A 15,414-nucleotide genomic window follows, 5' to 3' on the forward strand; every position below is an offset into this window, starting at 1 on the left:
CAGAAGTATTGTATGATACATATCGGGAATTAGGCGTCATGGTCATTAATTTTTTAAAATCTTTAGCAACCCCTCTAAAACTCATGCATTTTTCTTACCCTCTGTAAGTTCAATTTGTCACATATTTTACTCATTTTTTTCTTATAGTGAGGCATTAGTCAGTTCTATGGCTTATCATATGGTTGTCCCCCAATAATTCCACCCCTACGAAACATCATACCATCATTAATGTTTGTTTTTTTTTTTTTTTTGCATTTTTTTAAAACTAAATTACCTACACACACACAAGGTGAACGGAGATGGGGCAACTAGTACCTCACCAAAATTGGAAGAACAGGAAAGAAGCCAAAGTTTTCATGCCTAGTGTATCCCATATTGATTGATTACAATGTTTTGTCTTTTTCCGTTTCTATATAAAATCACAAGTTTCCTTATTTTTTAGCTATGCTCTAGTTGTCCCACAATGCCAGATAAACTTTCCTTGGATTGGTGAAAGTTAGTAAGTAGTTGTTAGATTAGCATCTTAGGGAAGCTGAACTCCCACCCTCTCCTTGAAAGCACTCAAGTCTTGCAAACCATTCCACTTCTAAGAGTGGAACCTAGGATCTCCCCTTTGGGGAGACTTGGTTGCCCAAGGGCTAGCCACATAGGTTACAACTCCTCGGTTGGGGTTGCAAATGCGCCAAGTTGAGCTGAGCTTTGTTGAGCTCGAGTTCGACTCGTTTACTTATCGAGCTCGTTTATTGGGCTTGAGCTCGGCTCAATAACTAACTAGGCTTGGCTCGGCTCGTTAATATTAATGAAACTCGAGCTTATATATCAATAATAATAATAATAATAATAATAATAATAATAATAAAACTTGAGCTTGGCTCGGCTCGACTCGATAACTAACTGGGCTCGAGCTTGGCTCGGCTTGTTAATATTAATGAAACTTGAGCTTATATATAAATAAAATAAAATAAAATAAAAATGAAACTCGAGCTCAACATGGCTCGGCTCGATAAGATTTTATTTATTTATATTATTTAAATAAAAAATATTATTATATTATTTAATGTATAATAATGTATTTATGCTATTATTTATATAAACCAAACCAAACCAAGTATAAAGTCCCATCAAATGGAGTCGGCTGCATGAATGCTTCTTCTCCATTTGACTCTATCCAAGGCCATTTGGTTAGTCAAATTAAGGAAACTCATATGCCTATTTACTACACTAGTCCACGTCAATCTAGGTCTACCCTTTCCCCTAATACTACTATATACCTTCATTGTATCGCATCTCTTCACTATTGCCTCTGTTGGTCTCCGTTGTATATGACCAAACAATCTCAATTTATTCTCTCTCAACTTATCTTTTATCAGTACTACTCCTATCCATTCTCAAATATACTCATTCCTAACTCTGTCTTTTTTAATCTTTGTCACACATCCACCTTAGCATCCACATCTCAACAACACTCATCTTCTCTACATGTTTCTTAGTTGCCCAACCTTCTCTCCCATACAACATCACTGGTCTAATAGCCGTTCTATAGAACTTCCCTTTTAGTCTAATGGGTACTCGTTTATCGCACAGTACTCCAAACGCACTTCTCTACTTATACTATTATTAATATATATTTAATATATAAATAATATATTTAATATATAATTTAAATAAAGATAAACGAGCCGAGCTTATTCGAGCTTGAGCTCAGCTTATTTACTAAACGAGCCAAGCTGAGCCGAGCCGAGCCGAGCCAGCTCGCGAACAACTTGGTTTGTTTGTAGCCCTACCCTTGGTTCATCTATTGATATCTTACTAGCTATGTTCTAAGAAGCACATGCACTTTAAATTCAAGGTGCTCATACATTTGTAAGAGAGAAGATTCTTCTTAATCTAACTTTGTTGAAGCATCCATTTGTACCCAGTTAGGAGCTCCCAACTCATCTACGGTCTAAATTATTTCTTTATAAAAAACATGAACAAGCCTTTATTGCTAAGAATGTGGATGATGTATTCACCAATCCTGTCTTAGTTTTAGTTGATCCTGAATTGATTATTGATATGATTTGGTAAGATTTGCTGCACAATTTTACATTCTCAACGTCACATGGTTCTAATTTTTTTTTTTTTTTCATTATTTACTTCCAGCTTCCACACTTACGATTATGCAAGGCATTTTGTTAGTGCTTATACCCGTATTATTGGGCTCGAGGGTACACGTGATGGAGTGGAGGATCAAGGAAAGCTAACTTGTGTGGCAGCGGTATATATACTATCTGATGATCATATATTTTTCTATCACCTGGAAACCTGGTGATTCATTTTCTTATTCTACACGTGAATGTCAAAGTTACCCTTTTCTTATAACCCTGAATTCTTCATAATTTGATACCCTTTGTGAGCTTGAAACTACAGTTTCCTATTGGGATAGATTCTGATCGTTTCATTCAAGCTCTTGCACTCCCTCAAGTCCAGGATCACATCAAAGAACTGAAAGAACGATTTGCTGGCCGAAAGGTAGCTGCTTTGTTTTTTGGCACATAGTCAATCAAACCATAAAACTTGAATAAGGGTCATTTGAATTTTAACATCACACGCATGATGCTATATTTATATTTTAAAAAGTTATGTGTGTTTTTATTTATTTATTAATATTGTTGAACTTGTGCAAGATTAGCAATTATCTTTCATGAAGATCGTTTCTAATCAAGTGGAAGTTGTACTTATTTGAAAACTATTTCACACTTTCATTCTTGCTGGAAAATGATGAAATAGATGGAATTTTTTCGTTTTTACCTCTTATACTGCTGACAACTAATGGATATTTTGTATGGTAAATAATGATTATTGTTGAATTTACAGTTGAAGATGAAAAGAAAAAGAATGGAGGAGAGAAGAGAAAATCAATAAATGGCTAATGAAAAGAGAAACCAAAAAATTAGGGTTTTCTTCTCAGACACTTGTATCTAGATTAGTAAGGTCCAAAGTACATAAATACCCTTAAACTAAAATTAAAGCATAAAACACAACTCATAACACCCTCTCTCAAGTTGGTGTAAAGATATTTGTCATGCTTAACTTGCAAACAATGGGATGAAAAGCCTTGCTACTAAGACCTTTAGTAAATACGTTAGCCCACTCAACTTCTGATTTCACAGAAAGCATTCAAATCAAAACCTTATTCAGCTTTTCCTTGCTGAAATGTCCGTCAATTTCAATTTGCTTGGTTCTATCATGCTGAATTGAATTATGAGTAATATTGTTGGCAGCTTTGTTGTCACAATATAACTTTATTGGTTCAACACCATAAATTCCTAGGTCTGCCAACAAGGATTGGATCCATGTAAGTTCACTTGTGCCATATACTTTGCCATTGCACTCGATCTAGCCGCCACAGCCTCCTTCTTGCCACACCAAGTAACTAAATTTCCCCTTACAAAGGTTCAGTAGCATGAAGTAAACTATCTATCATCAACAGAACTTGCCCAATTTGCATCAGTAAATGCCTCAAATCTTAAGTGACCATCATTAGAGAAAAAGGTCCCTTTCCTAGAAATTGACTTAAGATTCCTCAAAATGTGGTATGTTGCATCTAGATGCACAGAACAAGGATTATCGATAGACTGACTAACAACCCCCCACTATATACACGATGTTTGGTCAAGTGGGGGCAAATATACAAGTCTCCCCCCGAGTACCTCTTCATATCTATAGGGTCACCAGGACCACTGCTAAATTGATGACTAGCCTCATTTGGAGAATTTGTTGGCCTACAAGCCAACATGCCTCTTTCATCAACAAGATCAAGAATGTATTTCTTCTGAGAGATAAAAATGCCCTTATCTGATGTGATAACTTCAATCTCAGGAAAGTATCTTAAAGGACCAAGGTCTTTAATCTCAAATTCCTTAGCTAACTTTGTCTTAAGTTATGTCACTTTCTTTATATCATTACTAGTCACGACTATATGTCATCCACATATACAACAGGAACAACAATATTATCGTTATCTTGTTTGGCAAACATAGTGTGGTTTGCATTGCTTTGTTTGTACTCAAATCTCAGCATAGCCTCAAGGAGTCTGTTAAATCAAGCTAGAGGAAACTGTTTCAATCCCAAAAAGCCTTCCTTAACTGACAAACCTTCCCAATAGTGGATTGAGATCTTGATGGCACATCCATGTATACTTTTTTCTCCAAATCACCTTGAAGCAAAGCATTATTGGCCAACCCAAATTAGTAGCACAAGAAAAAGAGTATGAATGGAATTTAAATATTGCCACAGGGGCAAGGTCTCTCGATAGTCAATTTTGTAGGTTTGAGTAAACCCACCCCTTGGCAACAAGTCTTGCTTTGTATCTCCCAATCATCCCATCTGTTTTTTGCTTAATGGTGAATGCCCACTTACAACCCACTGGTTTCTTTCCATGAGGATGAGGAATTAACTTCTTTTCTACCGTAGCCCCACTTTCTACTTGAGATCATTGATAGCTTCTTTCAAACCCTATGGAATACACATAAGACAGACGAAATAAAGGCATGATATGTATGTGACAATGAATAATGACACAAATTTAGATATAAGATGTTGAGTATAAGTTCTAATACCCTTTCTGAGAGCTATAAGAAGATCTAAGTCAATAACATCTTGACTATCCCTAACAATAGTAATAACAAAATATTTATTACCTGAAGGATCTAAAAGTGGTATGAAGGATGACACTTGATTGAGTGGCACATGAGAGGTCCGTGAGAAGCAGACAACAATAGACAATGCAACAAAGTACCATGAAGGTAGTGAAGAGTGCGGAGCAAGGCAACCCAACGGGTGGAACTGAGAGCAGATGCAAACTGGCTAAGAATATGGACATCGTAAGAGATGTCTGGACGAGCCATAGTGAGATAAACGAGACAACCAACCAACTCATGATATATAGACCAAAATAACCCCCTTTTTTCTAACATTTCCCATTGAAAACATCCATTTTTTCACTTTGGTATTGTACCCAAGGCTAAGAAGCAAGGATATGAACACGACACCATATGGATACGAGACGGACACGCCGAAATGCAAATTTTCAAAATATGTAAGACACAACATGTGCAAAATATATTATTTTATATACTTATTATATTTCATAAATAAGGATAAATAATTATTATATTCTATAAATGTATATGTAAGTTAAAGATAATAAAATTTTAAAGGCTACCGGAGCAGAATAAGTATAAATTTACGTTGGTTTTGTTTCATCATTGAATTCTTAAGTTATTTTATTCAAAATTTTAATGTGTTTCATGTGTATTTAAGTGTTAGGAAGTGTTAGATGAGTGTCGTGTCGTGTTGGTGTCCGACACGGTGTTCGACATGAAACGTTACCTTCTTAAAAGCGTCTTAGTCCCTAGAGGGTTTATCATCACAAATCAAATTTTAAGAGGGCACCGTGTTTTTTGGGCCTAACCCTAGGGAGGTCCAGCGTAATTTATCCTTATAAAATAATCAAGTTTTCACGCATTATGGCCACGCTCTGTTAATTTTGATGGAAATTGTCATTTTTGCAATTTGTTATTAGCCCTAGGGGGTTCATTGTTACAAATCAAACTTTAGGGGGATCCATATTTTTTTGCCTAGCCATAAAGGGATAACTATAATTTACCCTTAAAAAATTGAGGAGCACATGTCCCTCCTAGACTTATAGTGGCTCTGCCACTAAACACACCCAAAATCTTGGAAGCAAGAGAAGAAATAGGAGTCAATGGAAGAATCTCTAGAGGAATTTCAAATTGGAGAACACTAGAGGACACACTATTAATAAGATAGGAAGCATAAGAACAGAATCACTCCAAAAAAATTTAGGGACATGCATAGTAGACATGAGATAACTAGCAACCTTAAGAAGAGGGTGGGTTTTTTGTTGAGTGAGTCCATTATGTTCTGGAGTGCCTAGACAACGAGATTGTAAAGAAAGGTTTTTTTGCATCAAATTGATTATCCACCATATTATGAAAGGTTTTAAAGCAAGAGAAATTTCATTTTTAGCACAAAGTAAATAAACCCAAGTAACACAAGAATAACAATCAATAAATGTGACAAGCTAATGATAAACAAAAGGAGAAACAATAGGTAAACGACCCTATACATTAGCTAATTAGCGTAAAAAGATATATATATTTTTTATTTTTTATTATTATTAATTGAAGGATAAGAACGTTTATGCTTGGTCAATCAGATCAGAGGAAAAAGGCAAAGATGAAGAAGGAGATGTACCCTTTGAAAAGTAAATACCATCATGTGCTCTACCACTGCCAATTGTTCTTGCTATGCTTAGTTACCAAAAAACACAATGTGTTGAAGAAAAGGTCAATGAACAGTTTAAAGAAGTAAGACTACTAACAAAAAATATGTTGGTTGAAAATTTAGGACATGAACAGAGGAAAGAGAAATCGAGGAAGAGTAATGAATAGAACCCTTCCCGGATATAGAGGATAGTGAGCTATCAACAACGATTACTTTATCCTTACCAAAACAAGGAGAGTAAAAATGGAAAAAACTAGAAGTATCTGTAATATTTTCAACAGCTCTAAAATCTATAACTCAAGAGGATGAAGAAAATGGACTAAGGGTGTGGGTGAAGTCTGTGTAGAGGTAGTCGGTCGTTGACCTCTAGGAAGATGGCAGGCACTTCAGTGGTCTGAGATCACCAGAGGTGGAGAAGAGGAAGCCAAGGTAAGCTTGGAAAGGGAGAGGTTGGCATTGATGGACCTTGAACACTTCGTGTATAGGTTTAAGTGTGCAAGTATGAGTGTGAGTTCAACTGTAAGACTTATGTGTTGTGTATCTGTGTCGTAGTGTTGGAGTTGTGGCTAATTTTGCCTACTGCATATATGATATGTTATATAGGCTCCCAGAGCATTAGAGCCCAAGCAACCTGTTGGACAGGTGACTTGTTCTTCCCAACTCTGCCAGAAGCTGATATAAGCCCCACTGCCGTCTGTGGTTTGATGGCAGGCAGGAGAGCAACATATCATACATGCATCAGGAGGTGTGAGTGTAAGGTCACTATTGCCTCTACTACAAGCTTGATCAAGATGGGAGTTGACTTAGCAAGAAGACAACCATCTTGACGATCCCAGGACCTCAGCCGCTAGTCCAAGATCCTCTGATGGTCCTAAGCAATGATACATGGGTTTTGTTCCCAACCCAGGCAACGAAGTAAGTGAATGGGCCAATGGCCTATCTCAATGTTTAGGAGAGCCAATGGCTTACTCTTATCAATCCAAGTCCAATGTATGCGAGTAGGTTGAGGGCCTGATTATATTGTTGTGTAGACTTGGAGCGGGGTATGAAGGACCAGAGGCTTGCAGGGGCCATGGTGCAATTCGTTGCAGGGCTCTTCATATTTGGGCTTTTGTGCATGCTTTCGTTTGGCTAAGCATGTAGTCTTGGTTTTGCATTGTGGCTTGGCGGTCTGCCATGCAGGCGGGTATTGGTGACATGGCGCCTGTGGGGCTTGCTATGTATCAGGCATGTGATATGCCTGCATGGTGCTTTATTGGCCTGCCTGGTGTTTTAAAAGGCTCTAGGCGCACTGAGGTGATAAGGTCTCCTATAGCCTAAGCGCGAGGCCTGAGGCGAGGCACGTGCCTCACCAAAGCAAGGCGCACATAGTAGAAGAAAAGCAAAATTTATAAAATAGGCAAACTTTTCATCATAACAAATATATGTAGTATATTAAAATTATAATATCCATCATCATTCAATGTTGATTTGATTTTATACTTTTTTTTATAGGGGAAAAAAACAGAGAGAACAGAGGAGAAAAAAAAGCAGAGGAGAAAATAGGAGAAACAAACAAAGAGAGAACCAAGACAGAGAAGAAAAAAAGAAGAAAAATAACAAAGAGCGGGAGAAGAAGAGAAGAGGACCAGTAAAATAAAGCAAAAAAAAAAAAGGAAAAGGCAGAAAACCAGAGAAGAAGAGGAGAACAGAGAACCATCGAAAAGAACCAAAGAAGAATATAAAAATAAAGCCAAAAAAACAAAAAAATGGAGACAAAAAACCAGAGAGGAAAAGGAGAAGAGGAGAAGAGGAGAAGAGAGAGAACATAGAAGAAGAGAAGAGAAAGAGAAAGAGAAGAACCTGTGTGTTGTGTGTCGAAAGCCAAAGAAGAACCTTTTTGTCTTCTCTTCTCCACCCACTAGGTTTTTTTTTTCAATTATTTCGGCACTTTGACCACATTTTGGTCATTTTATAATGAAGAGAGATTTTATTCCATTTGGGTATCCACATAGAAAACCATATGAACCGTTGGAGTGAAAAGAAAAGCGAGGTGCAGAATCGGCTCGCCCCGCGCCTCTGAAAAAGGAGCTCACCTCAGCGCCCCATCTACTCCTTACCTACGTAGCCTCACCTTGCTATGCATGAAGCGCATCCTTGCGCCTTGCCTCGCCTCGCCTCGCCTCTCCTCGAGCTTATGTGCCTACCTTTTAAAACACTGGGTCTGCCACATGTGCGGGGCTTTGGTGATGTGGCACCTGTAGGGCTTGCCACGTATTAGGCTTGATACAAGTATCTACAATAATGCCCTATGTACATATGCTTTTATGACCAGTGGGAGTATTTGTGCATGATTATGCTAGAAAGTTCAAAAATATTAGCTCATGCAAATAACGTATTCAAATAGAGTCCTAAAATTAGACTTTGGATACAAAGGAGAATTTTAATTGCTCATGGAGAATTTACATTTCTAATTTCATCTGTCGTGAGCTAGTCAGATGAAAATGTGTGCTTGTTGGGCGATGAGCTGATTTCGCGGGTTCTCCACCACTTTGTAGGAGATCTCAGCTCCATTCCATAGGCGTTATATCCCGTCCGTCGTCCTTTCAGTGTTGAAGAAGAGGAGGCGGGTTCATGGCCTTGGTGTTGGGGTAGCCCATGATTTGGCTTATGAACTCGGCCTCGCTTCCTTCTTTTTTTGTCTTTGTGATGATGACGAGATGGAAGTGTCCGAAAGAGTACAGGTGCATGTAGTGTTGGAGGAAACTAGGGCGGGTGGCACCTTCAGTGTTGAAGAAGAGGATGGCGAGTGGAGTGTTGTAGGAAGTGCTTGGTGGAGCATTGCGGGGAGCGCTCCCTTGCTGGCTTTAATTTGGAGAATGAGTGCGTGCATGACTTCCTTGCTGGCCTTAATTTGGAGTATGATCATATTCACATTCAAGTGTTGGGTCATTCTCTTTTTTTCACCTTATGCGAGGCTTATGCTTTTGTTCAGCAAGAGGAGAATCGGCGTAGTGCTATGGTCGATTTCTCTATTTAGGATCGTTTTACTTTGGTTGCTGCTCCTACCGCCTAGGATCCTAAGCTTAGTCCAGTTTAGTGTACACTGGTTGATCGAGATCGATTAAAGTGTGATTATTGTGGGAAAGATAGACATGATGGATAGCATTGTTAGAAATTTAATGGTCATCCTACTTAGGGCCGTGGCCGTGGTAGTACAACTTGTCCCCAAGCGCATGTGTCTGAGATTGTTGCTAGTACTTCTAGTGAGCTCAGTACTCTTTCCCAAGATGAGTTACACATTCTTAGGCGTTTGATGGCTCGGCTTGATTCCCCATCTCCCACACTTCATTCTACTTCTATTTCTTCCAATTTTTCCCACATAGGTATTCCTGCTAGTGTCGTTAGTACATCCTTGTCAATTTATTGGATTATTATTCTAGTGCTACCAACCAACCACATGACAGGTGCCTCTATTCTTTTCTATTCTTATTCTTCTTTTTCTAGGTGGGATAAGGTTAGAGTGGTTGATGTCACTTTATCCTTTGTATCTAGCAAGGGTTCAGTTCATTGCTCCTCTTTACTTTCTCTTTCTTCTGTTGTTCATGTTCCTAATTTTTTTTACTTACTTTTTGTTAGTAGCCTTACTATTTCTCTAAATTGCTTTGTGACCTTTTTTCCTACTCGTTGTGTCTTTCAGGAAATGGCTACGGGGACAACGATTGGCAATGGTAGAGCTCATGGTGGACTATAGTTTCTAGATGTCGTCCCTCCTGCATTACTTTTGTCCTCCACCTAGGCTATTCATTGCACTATTGGCTCCTCCTTTCATCTCCTTCAGCAGTGGCATCGTCGTTTGGGTCATCATTTTTAGTATTTTAGAGAAGCTTTTCCCTTCTTTAGTTCGAGACTGTCCTAGGAATAATTTTGTTTGTGATGCTTGTGAGCTTGCTAAGCATAAACATACTTGTTATTTTTCGATTAATAAACGAAGTACTTTTCCTTTTATGCTTTTCCTATTGATGTGTGGGGGCCTTCCATTGTGATTTTCACTTCTGGGTATCGGTGGTTTGTTACTTTTATTGTTTGTTATTCTCATGTGACTTGCGTTTACCTACTTCGAACTAAAAATGAGGTTTGCTCTTGCTTTTGCCTTTTTCATAAAATGGTGACGAATCTATTTAATGCTACTATCAAAATTCTTCATAGTGATAATGGGACTGAGTATGTTGATAATGGTTTTTGGGCATATCTTGAGCCTGACATTCTTTACCAAAGTAGTTATGTTGGCACTCCTCATTAGAACAGAGTAACTACATGAATAGGGTAACTACATGAATCCTTCTTCTCCACTCGACGCTATCAAAGGCCATTTGGTCAGTCAAATTAAGGAAATTCATATCTCTATTTACTATACTAGTTCTCGTCAATCTAGGTTTACCCCTTCCCATACCACTTCCCTCTACCGTTACTGTATTACATCTCTTCACTATTGCCTGTGTTGCTCTCCATTGTATATAAACAAACCATCTCAATTTATTCTCTCTCAACTTATCTTCTATGGGTGTTACCTCTATCCATTCACAAATATACTCATTCCTAACTCTGTATCTTCTAGTCTTTATCACACATCCGCCTTAGCATCCTCATTTTAGCAATACTCATTTTATCTACATGTTGTTTCTTAGTTGCCCAACATTCCGTTCCATACAACATCATTAGTCTAATAGCCGTTCTATAGAACTTCCCTTTTAATCTAATGGGTACTCGTTTATCACATAGTATTCCAAACGCACTTCTCTACTTAAGCCACTCTGCTTTAATTTTATGGATCACATCTGCTCCAATCTCCCTAGTTGTTGCGATAATCGATTCTAAATAACGAAAAAGTTTACTCTTAGGTAGTTATTAATTCTCAATCTTCACTTCTCTATTTCCATTGTGCACATAGTGATCATTAAAATTTGAAATTTTCTGATATTTCTTGTAACTTTAGATATCGAATCTTGCCTAGCCAAAAGAAAGATCTTTCAACTGTCTGATTTCCCTTGAGGTTTGGGAAAATACAATCATCGCCTCACTTTTGTCATAATTACACCAGCCTCTCTTAATGTTTTAATTTAGTTTAAACTTAACTCCTTTTTCATCTATAATCCGTTAGTCATATTGATGAAAAAATGATATTATCATATATTTAATACCAAAATGTATATTTTACCTTGTTTATCCATGTCTATACACTATCTGTATTAGTTTTGATCACTTAAACCTCATTAAAAGTGATGTCGATGTAATTATGTCAAAGTTTTGTTAGTCAACGCATCATGTCTAACAATGAGCAATATTTTGGAGAATAAACATGTCTCGGGTATTGCATTAATACTATTGTTTCTAATACCCAACACTTAATAATCCTTTTAAAATTGCAAGTCATCTTGATTATTTGTAGTGCTTGTTCATTCTATATCGAGAACCCTAGATTTCTCTTTGCTGAGTGAATCTTTACCAAAAGCCCAAAAGCTAATATTAAATTCATTATGCCTTAGAAGTCAGACCTCCCATTTGAATCAAATGTTTTGGCCATATTATCCTGTTAAACAAAAAAATGACTTTAATTATTTGTAATCACAATGAAACATGTGGACATTTAACTACTGAAACATTCAATATGTGATGAGATAGTTCAGGAGACACACAATTCAAAAGTTTTGGGGAAGTGTCACAAATTAGCTGCATGGTTTCACTTGCAGAAATAATGAAGCAATGTTATAGAACATAAACATTCCTTGGTTGAGGGAAACTAGTTCAAACAATGGCAATGCTTGTTTGTTTATCTACTAAGAAAGATATATATGGTTGGAAACTATTTTCTTGTAAAATAATTCTTGGATGAGGAAATGAAAAGATGGAAATATTAAAGTCTTTAACAATAATTTATTTTGATGCTGAATTGGAATTTTGACGCATTGGAGAAAAGTTGAAGGCCGAGAAATGCTGTTTTCCAGAGAGTGGGTTGCAGGTGGAGAAACTAACTGGAAAACTGTTGAGTAGCGGAGACTTGGCCTTCTTTTTTTGTTCGACATCTTTTCTTTTTCTTTTTCTTTTTCATTTCGTTTATTTATTTATTTATTTATTTATTTTTTTGCTGTTGGTATTTGTTGAACTTGAACAGCCTCAGCCAAATTTGGCTGTACAAAACTTTTGGTCTTCAAAATCCTGTCATGTGCATCATTCATATTGAGGAGAGATTTACATTAGAAAGCATAAACACCTTTGATGGGTTATTAGATCCCAAAAAAAAAAAAAAAGGAAAAGATTTTTGCTGTTCTGTCAAACTAAAATGGTGACAATATATGCTTTCTAAACAATGCCATTTTAACAAAACCAACTACATGTCACTGAACTTTGGATCAACTAACCATTGTAGAGCGAGTGGCATTTAAGAAAACCATGCAAACCCTCCTTTTTAGATACTACTTGATACCATGAGAATCCCATGGCTCTACAATGGTAGTAACTGTCTTTGTGCACACATATGGCAACTCTATCACGTATTATACTTAGGGTAAATTATTAATAGGTCTTAATAATTAGAGTTAATTTTTGTCAAGTCTTATTAAAAATAAATCTTAGTAAAATTGTCATAAAAAAATAATTTTTTTTCGACGGTTTTTTACATATATTGCTAAAATTTGACAATTAGTGATTTTTTTGATCATGATTTTTTTAATTGTCGCTAAAATTTACAATTAGTGACCCTTTTTTATGATGAATTTTCAAGTTGTCGTTGAAAATTGAAAATTAGTGACGCTTTTTTTAAACTGTCGTTAAAACTTATAATTAGAAACATTTTTGTGATAATTTTTAAATTGTCGTTGAAAATTAATAATTAGTGACGTTTTTTAATAGTGTTTGATGGAAAACATCATTAATTCTCACAGGACATGTTGGATAATAAGTTCACCTATTAGAACTTACACTTAAATCTCCTTTATACCTATTTAATTTTGAATGATAATTATGTGTTTGATATGTAATTGCATGTATATCTATTCACCGGTGAATTATCTATTATAAAAATTGAAAGTCTTGATGACGCCAGAAACCAAAATTGACAAGTTTAATTGTGATAACATAATTTTTAGAACCATATGAAAATTTTGATTAAAATTTAATTCGGACTAAATTAATTAAAATTAAGCGTAAATTACACTGACTTCCCCTAAGGTTTACCTTAATTACAAGGATCTCCTCTGTAGTTTCAAAAATAACACAGACCTCTCTTACTTTTGAAACTAGTATACAAATACCCCCTTCTGTTATCCATCTGTCCAAATTCAAATAAATTCTACTAATGTCATCTATAATTATTTTTCAAATTCCAATACTACCCTTCAGGAGGCGTAAGTGTAATTTACACACACACACACACACATATATATATATATATAAACACATACATATCATGCATGTCACTGTTTCTGATGCTCAAACTCTCTCTAAAATCTCTCTCCCTCCTCAATTTTTGTGACAGATATTTCAAAGGAAAAACCTCCATTACGCAGGTCTGGTGAACTCTCTCAAAACCCATAGCTCGATTCGTTGTTTGTAGTTGTTCTTCTTTTTCTTCGTCACACCATGAAAGTAACCCAGAGAGATTCAGAGAAGATGGTTTGGGACTAGATGAGAAACCCATCATCAATGACACCCATTACTGTTATGGGTTTATCAAATCGAACCATGCCTAAGTTCATGACATGGCTCCTTTTCGTCTCCGTCACTTACATCATCAACACTCTGAAACTCGTCTCCTCTAATTCACACAGTTACGACAACGACCCTCTCTTCACCACCACCTACAACTGCTTCGTTTCTGTCTAATCTTTTTCCATCTCCAACAACATCAGCAGCTTCCATTAGGATTTGAAGATTTGTGTAGACACCCCACTTTTGACCGTCCCCAAGACTTGGATGTTCTTGCAGGTATATCCAGTGATGAGTTTGATTGCTCGTCGAGCGCTCGAAATCCGCGGCGGAACGCCACAGGTTTGAGCTTTCCAAACTTTGCATCAATTCTATCTCATTTTTGGACCTTGTCTAGGTCCTTTCAGCATGATGTTTTTGATGTACTACCGGCCATGTTTGGGCACTGCCGGCCATGGATTTTGTCCTGCCGTCTATCAATGATGGCCGGTCGGCCACCAGTGTATCAGTAGATATTTTCTGATATTTTGTGCCAGCTGTTTGCACAGATTGAGCCATCTTCTTGCACGTGTATGGTTAGATCTCTTTGAGGGGATTTTGCATCTTCTATATATAGAGGCCCCCTCTTGCATATGTGGGGGTTGGAAATTTTTGAAGACAAAAAATTTCTCTCTTTCTCTCTCTCTCTCTAAAATCCTCTCTCTAAATATTTTGTGCCTTATAGCTTAAATTCTCTACACTCTTACATATAAGCCCTTGATCAAACTTGGTCACCATTGAGTTAAGGTTGCTTGGGGTCCTATTTGAGCTCTAGAAGAGGATATTGGCTTGGTTTGGCTTGATTTTGGTGCCTAAATTGCATCTTGTCTTCAAGATGTAGAACACTTGTGTTTTAAGCTTATTTAAATACATGTTTTGCCATCTTTGCATGTTGTTTTGAGGTTGGTTTTGACCTCTGAAAATCTTTGTTTTATGGTCTAAAATGATGGTTTGAGGTTTGTTTAGAGTTAGGGGTAGTTTACCATTCTTGTTACTTTATTATTAAGTTGTTGTACCAACTTTCAAAGCTTTCTAAAACAACTTTTTTGGCCCTTTTAACCACTGAATTACAGGGGATTTTCAGTGGTAAAAACTATGTTTTGAGGTCCAAAATGGGAGGGGGGAGCCTCCCCTCCTTGTGCCGTGTTTGTAAGACTAGATAGCTTAATATGTGAGCATGATTTTCTAGCATTTTGTACCTTAATCTCAGTATGTTTTTGCTACTTTTTGGGCTAGTTTTAGCTCTGTTTTGAGCTGGTTTGGTCATTTAAGGGTTGCTTTGTATGCCTGTAGTGCAATTGTGCTTAATAGTTTAGCTTGTGCTGTGTTGGCTTCCTATACTAGCTATTTTTAGCTTATTTCAAGCATGTTTTAGGGCTCCTCTTAGGCTGTTTTAGGACT

The 15,414-nt window shown here is 36.9% G+C and overlaps 1 long non-coding RNA gene across 7 annotated transcripts in view; it reads left to right on the forward strand.

Moving 5' to 3' along the window:
* Positions 1–10,230, forward strand: part of LOC114291905 (uncharacterized) — a 37,949-nt gene extending 27,719 nt beyond the window's left edge. For 2 of the 7 annotated variants that reach the window (XR_014340204.1, XR_014340212.1), the window contains exon 5: positions 2,143–2,774. This is a non-coding gene — a long non-coding RNA (uncharacterized LOC114291905). Of the gene's footprint in view, positions 1–2,142; positions 2,775–9,970 lie in introns of those variants that run through there. The other 5 variants (XR_014340208.1, XR_014340205.1, XR_014340207.1 and 2 more) reach the window with 5 other exon arrangements.
* The last annotated feature ends 5,184 nt before the right edge of the window (positions 10,231–15,414 follow it).

This window comes from Camellia sinensis, chromosome 9, assembly GCF_055761805.1.
Source record: "Camellia sinensis isolate YWXY chromosome 9, ASM5576180v1, whole genome shotgun sequence".
Classification (NCBI taxonomy): Eukaryota; Viridiplantae; Streptophyta; class Magnoliopsida; order Ericales; family Theaceae; genus Camellia; species Camellia sinensis.